This window comes from Capsicum annuum, chromosome 5 (assembly GCF_002878395.1).
Source record: "Capsicum annuum cultivar UCD-10X-F1 chromosome 5, UCD10Xv1.1, whole genome shotgun sequence".
In the NCBI taxonomy this organism is placed as follows: Eukaryota; Viridiplantae; Streptophyta; class Magnoliopsida; order Solanales; family Solanaceae; genus Capsicum; species Capsicum annuum.
This window is the reverse complement of record NC_061115.1, coordinates 123,498,380-123,504,379: the sequence shown is the minus strand read 5'-3', so window position 1 is coordinate 123,504,379 and position 6,000 is coordinate 123,498,380.

Below are 6,000 nucleotides of genomic sequence, written 5' to 3'. Positions count from 1 at the left end.
TGATGAAAGTAGTATGGTTATTAAAGACTTGGGAATATCCATGTTATGTGTTAGAATCTAAGTTTGAATCTTTGAAGGTTGATCTAATAGAAAGAAGAGTTTAAAATTATAAGTTATTCATTGTTTAAGATATTGCATGATGATTATTGGGGCTATAGAGGACTAAAAGTTGTGTCTCAGAAGAAAGTACTACCAGCAAGTTTTACATTACTGGGCACAGTCATTCAGGGTGAGTTTACCAATTATGTGCATTATTATTCCCCAAATTCTAAAGTAAGGTGGTGGCAGTTTAGTTTAGAGTTGTTGATTAGTTGGTTACAGACTTAGAGTGATGGCTTTATGCCAATGGAGAGATGATAGAAAAAGTAACCAAGCCAAGCTCTCAGATTCTAGTAGTGATACAGTGTATTGTAGAACATCAGTAGGGGGAGAGACGCCCAAGACATTCGTATCTTAGGATAAAGTTTTGTACTTCAGTTATCATGATATCTACTCATGCCTTACATGTCAACTCTATGATCATAGCTTATATTTGTGCACACTATCAAAAAAATCATATATGCTCACAGTTCCTAGTATAAGGAGTTCCAGTTCACCCAGTGGTACAAATCATGTTCCATGAATTTAGAAACTCAAAAAAACTCAGGTCATGCAGCTAATAACCCATGTACTCATGCTTTACGGTATGTTCAGTTCTAGTACTCATGCTACACTCTTAACGATCATCAATATTCATATTTATGTCATAAATATCCTCAGTTTAGATCTCTTAATGAATCTATAATGTTTGATACTCTATTCCTCATGTCTCAATTCTGTGTCAAGTTATGTATAATGTTCATTCATGCTTCAGGTCCCCATGTTTAACCTTTCAGTGAACTCTCCTTATGAAATGATAGTAGTGATAAGAAATTGCTTAGCTAGGAAAAAGAAAACCTTTCTTGTCGACGAAAGATTGTGGTATGCCCGTTTTAGCCAGGGCTATAAGTGTGAAGTGAAATTGAGGCTAAGTTTTTGATACATGTCATGGTTGATTGAAAACTTTGTGTATATTTTCTTAGAGGCAGCGCCTAAGAGTCTTATTGATAGAGGTGGTGGGTGGTTATTTGAAAGTTCATATTTAGTTATGTAAATAGGCTTTAATGTCATGTTGGTGTGTAACTGGATAAATGCATCACGCATAATGGATGGCTAGTAAGAAGCTGAATATAGTTGTTTAAGAGGTAATAATAATTATTCATGAGATGAGAAGTTGTGAAAATGCAGAGTGTGTTGAATTTAGGATTCAGACTAGCTTTACAGTGTGATGTGTGCATTTTGTAGATTCAAGTAGGCTTGAACATAGTAAGAAAATTCAGTCCAGCTCAGACCTCAGTAGGTAGAGTTATCAGTGCCCGTGTGAATATTTTCAGTAGCCTCAAGTGAAGTGCAGTGTTGAAGTAGAAATAATAGTTGAGGGAGTATTTGAGAAGTGTGGTTAAGATTGAAAGTTAGTAGTTGCAAAGCATAAGGCTTAGTAACTCTATCTAGCTGAGGTTTTGTAGGCCTGTGTTTCATATTATAGAATTCTAGCCATGTTGTGATTTCTTATTCAAATGTCTTATTCAGACCATGCCCAAGATCCTTTACTTCCTAAAGTCTTTAGAACTTTATATAGATAGTGTCAAAGAAATACTCCAGTTAAGTATAAGCTTTCAGTATGAGTTAGTTTATATATCTAATAATTCGGTTTAGCAGTCAGGCAGACAGGTTCCTATGGTTTTTATCTCTCCTATTCATGAGGAAATTCCTTCACAACCATGTAAGTCATAAATTCAGTATAGTTCATGCATCAAGCATCAGTTTCAGATTCCAAATAATCAGTTATGATTTAGTTCATAAGTATTTTGTGCACCATCATAGTCTTTCCTTAGTACTTCAGCCAAGCCAGTATCTTTCGGGGGACTTAATGTCCCAAGGAGGAGATGTACTATAATCCCCCCGAGCTTTCAAATCCTAAACCTTCCATCTTTCCTTCACGTAATAAGATCCAACTTGAAATAATGGATCATAAGTTGACTTTCTTGTTCCAATCTTAGCCTTAAAACCATTCTCATGTCATTGCATGTATTCAAGAAAATAAGTTTAGTTCATGATATTCAGTTCATGTATCAAGTTACAAACTTAGTTATTTTCTCATGTTCACATTCATGCATGTTCAGTATACGATCTCAGATTCTTCAGTACTCTCAGCTTAACCAACCTCATTCGAGGATGAATGTTCCCAAGGGGGAGATATTGTCATACCCCAAAAATCAAAACCAATAGTAGAACCATGCTTCAAGATCATGAGAAATAAATTTTAGTGATTTGGTAGTTTTATGGTTGAGTTTGATGTATATTAAGGCCTCAAATACATCCTAGCTATTAGACGAATCAAAAACATCCCTTACCGATTGAATTCTTGAGAAGAATATTGCTATAGTCAACTTCAAATGAGAATACCTTCCATTCTACAATAAATTTTTGAGATCATGATCCACCAACATATAATAATTGAATAAACTTTCCAAATATACCAATTTTTCCAAAATTTGATATCGGAGTAAAATGTTATGGCCATTTTATGGTGAGTTGTCCAAACTGCCAAAGTGCGACGGGAATGCCGACGAACCGTCGCGCCAGCGATGAACCGTCGCCTAAGCCGCCGCAACTGAGGCAGTAAGCCTATTTTATGTACATAAAGTAACGGTTTGAGGGACGGTCAGTCCCTAGGGTGATGGTTCGTCGTCCAAATCATCCCGCACCTCCGTTTAGCAATTTAAAGCCATTTTTTAAGGAATTTTTGGGTCTTTTTCCACCCTTTTTAACACCCAATTAGATCAAATCAAACCATATAACTCCTCATTTATCCATAATATCAAAATTAGGATTTATTTCAATATCAATCCCTAAGAACAAGATTCACACCCTTCTTCAAGAAAACTCAAGAACCAAAACGTCACCATTCAAGAACCTTCGAGAAAAGTTATTCTCTTTCAAGATTCAAGATTTTGAGGTATGTTACATGTTCATCCATGGGTCTTTTTCACCCATAGAGTCCAAGAACCCATTTTCAAGATTAAGGTTATGATTTTTACATGTTTTACGAATTACATCCATGAAACTTCATCAATTTCAATTCTTATACCATGTTTACATGTAGTTTTCGTTGTTATTAAACCCCACATGTTTGAATGCTGTTGTTCAGTGATTTTAGCCTTAATTAGTGATTTTATTATTAAAATCATGCTATTACTACAAGTTTTAAAACTAATCCCATGCTTAGCTTAAACCATGCATTGCAAGTGTTCGATGAAATGCCTACAAGAATAAGTTTTAAATAAATTCTTATATATCATGTCCTAAAAGTTTTAGTATGATATTTCTATTATTTCTATCGAGTCCTGGGGGTTATGAATACCTGAAATTTAGCTGTTTACTTAGTTTTAGTATTTTTAGAATCTTTTCAGATAAACCATGAGTCTTTTCATCCAGTTAGTCATCATAATCTATTTAAGGTAAATAATTACCCCAGCATATGTATGCACTGTCATTTTTAACATATCACAACCTGAGCTTATCAGTTGTTAGTGCATACACCAGTTAGTAATTCAGTGTTTTTCAGTTGGGAGTAGGATTTAGCACCAAGTGGGAAGTGTGGGTTCAGCGCATCCTACTTCCCCAGAAACTACGTGCTACCGTAGGTCTAAAGGCCTTGCCAGAGAGTGTTTTCCTTTGCCCACTATGGGCTCAGTTTAGTGATCACTACAGTTCAGGTTCTATTTCGATAGCAAGGATAGAACAGTCCTCCTCAACGTGGGTCAGAAGTTGGACTCCAAGATAGCTCAAATGGCTTATGTCGGTTACATGATAGCTCCCACAGTCTCAGTCTAGTACTTAGCTCAGTAATTCAGTTTTAGTTTAACTTAACCATAGCATAGAGATATCAGTTACTCATTTATCAATACTCAGTGTTTCAGTTTTTAGACTATATTCAAAACATATTTTATGCTTGGTCATGCATTCTCCGTCTTTACAGATTTCATGCATTTTACTCAGTACTTTATGCTATATATTTAGTCAGTTACTAAGCATACACATGAAACCATGCATATTATCCAACCTCATTTAGCATACCAATACATTCAAAGTACTGATCACATACTCGTTTCTTGTGCTATGATATTTTATGTCATAGGTTCAGACGCTCAGGTTCCCGACCATACCTAGTTATCCCAGCACACCAGTAGAAGTAACAGTGGTGAGTCCTCATGTTTCAAGGACCAATTACATTATTTTAGTTTCTCAGTTTTAGCAGACAGCCGAAGTTAGTTGGGGGCTTTTTCCATCAACTCCTCAGTTATTCAGTTAGAGATTTTCTGATTTGTACAGACAGTTAGTCAGTTTTTAGATTTCAGTTGTCATTATCAGTTTTGATTTACAGACTTATCAAAATTATGATGTAAAACCTTATGGCATTCCTCAGTTTATTTCCATTTATTATCTTTTGATATCAGTTTTACTCAGCACTCACAGCAGGTACCAGCTCATGGGTTAGCTTGTGGTCCATCAAAACTGTAAACACCGTGTTGCGCCCAGGGTGTATTCTCGGGGCATTACATTATCCCATGCTATTTATTCAGTTGTTTATCATTCCTGCATATAAACCCATGCATCTCAACCTTACCTCATTTAGCATACCAATACATTCAAAGTATTGATCGCATACCCGTTTCTTGCACTATGATGGTTTAAATCATAGGTTCGGACACTCAGGTTCTCGACTGTACCTAGATATCCCAGTTCACCAGTAGCTAGCAGCAGCAATGGTGAGTCCTCATATTCCAAGGACCAGTTATGTTATTTTAGTTTTTATCAATTTTAGATGACATTCATAGTTAGTTGGGGGCTTATCCCATCAACTCCTAAGTTATTCAGTTATAGGCTTTCAGACTACTATAGATTGTTAGTTATCTTTTCAATATGTTTTCAAATGTTAACTTCATGATTTAGTATTGATTATAGTATTTAAAACCTTATGGCGTTTCGGTTAAATTTTGCACATGTTCTCTTTGTCATCAGTTTTGTTCAATGTTCATTACTGATACCAGCTCATGGATTATCTTGTGGTCCCTCGGGACTGTAAGCACTGTATGACATCCAGGGTATACCCTCAGGGCGTTACATTTCTTTTTATTCTTGAGCCTATAAGCTTAATCTTATTTTGGATTCGATCAGTTGCGTACTTTGTTGTTTTTTGTAATCCTTTTTTGATTTTTTGATTGTTTGGATTATTCCATATATATGATGTGATAATTAATTTCATAGAATATCTTAATCCATCACATCCTATACAAAACAACTAAGAGTTGGAGCTTTACAAAGAGTATCTATATAGATATTGTTGATGTTCGTTCTCTTTAAAAGCACGTTTATTGATAGATCTAAACCATGTATGAAATTTTGTTACTATGTATCTAAAGCACATATGGAACTTTGTTACTATCTTTTTTCTTTGAGAAAAATCATCACTTTCACCGTAAATTATACACGAAAAGTCGAAGACACATCTAAACTATTGAAGTGACCTAATACACACCTGTAATACCAAAAAGTGAATTTAATTCCACCTCGACGCACATTCAACCAGTCACATAGTGGGAGGTGTTTTACATTCGCCCGTCACATCAGCACCATGTCAGCACCATGTCAGAAATCTTATAAATTTTATTTTTTTCCATTTTTATCCTTTTTTTCTTTTATTAGTTATATTTTACACTAATTAATTCCTAATTAACCATTAAAACTCTCTAATAATTGTATTTCTTCATTAATAAATCACCCCACGCTCTCCATCTCTCATCTCACCAGAAACAGAATATATGTTGTCAGCCGGCCACTACCATCATCGCTTATTCTTTTCTCTTCACCACCAATAATAAATCTACCATCACCACTTCAATTTCTTCTTCTTCGCAA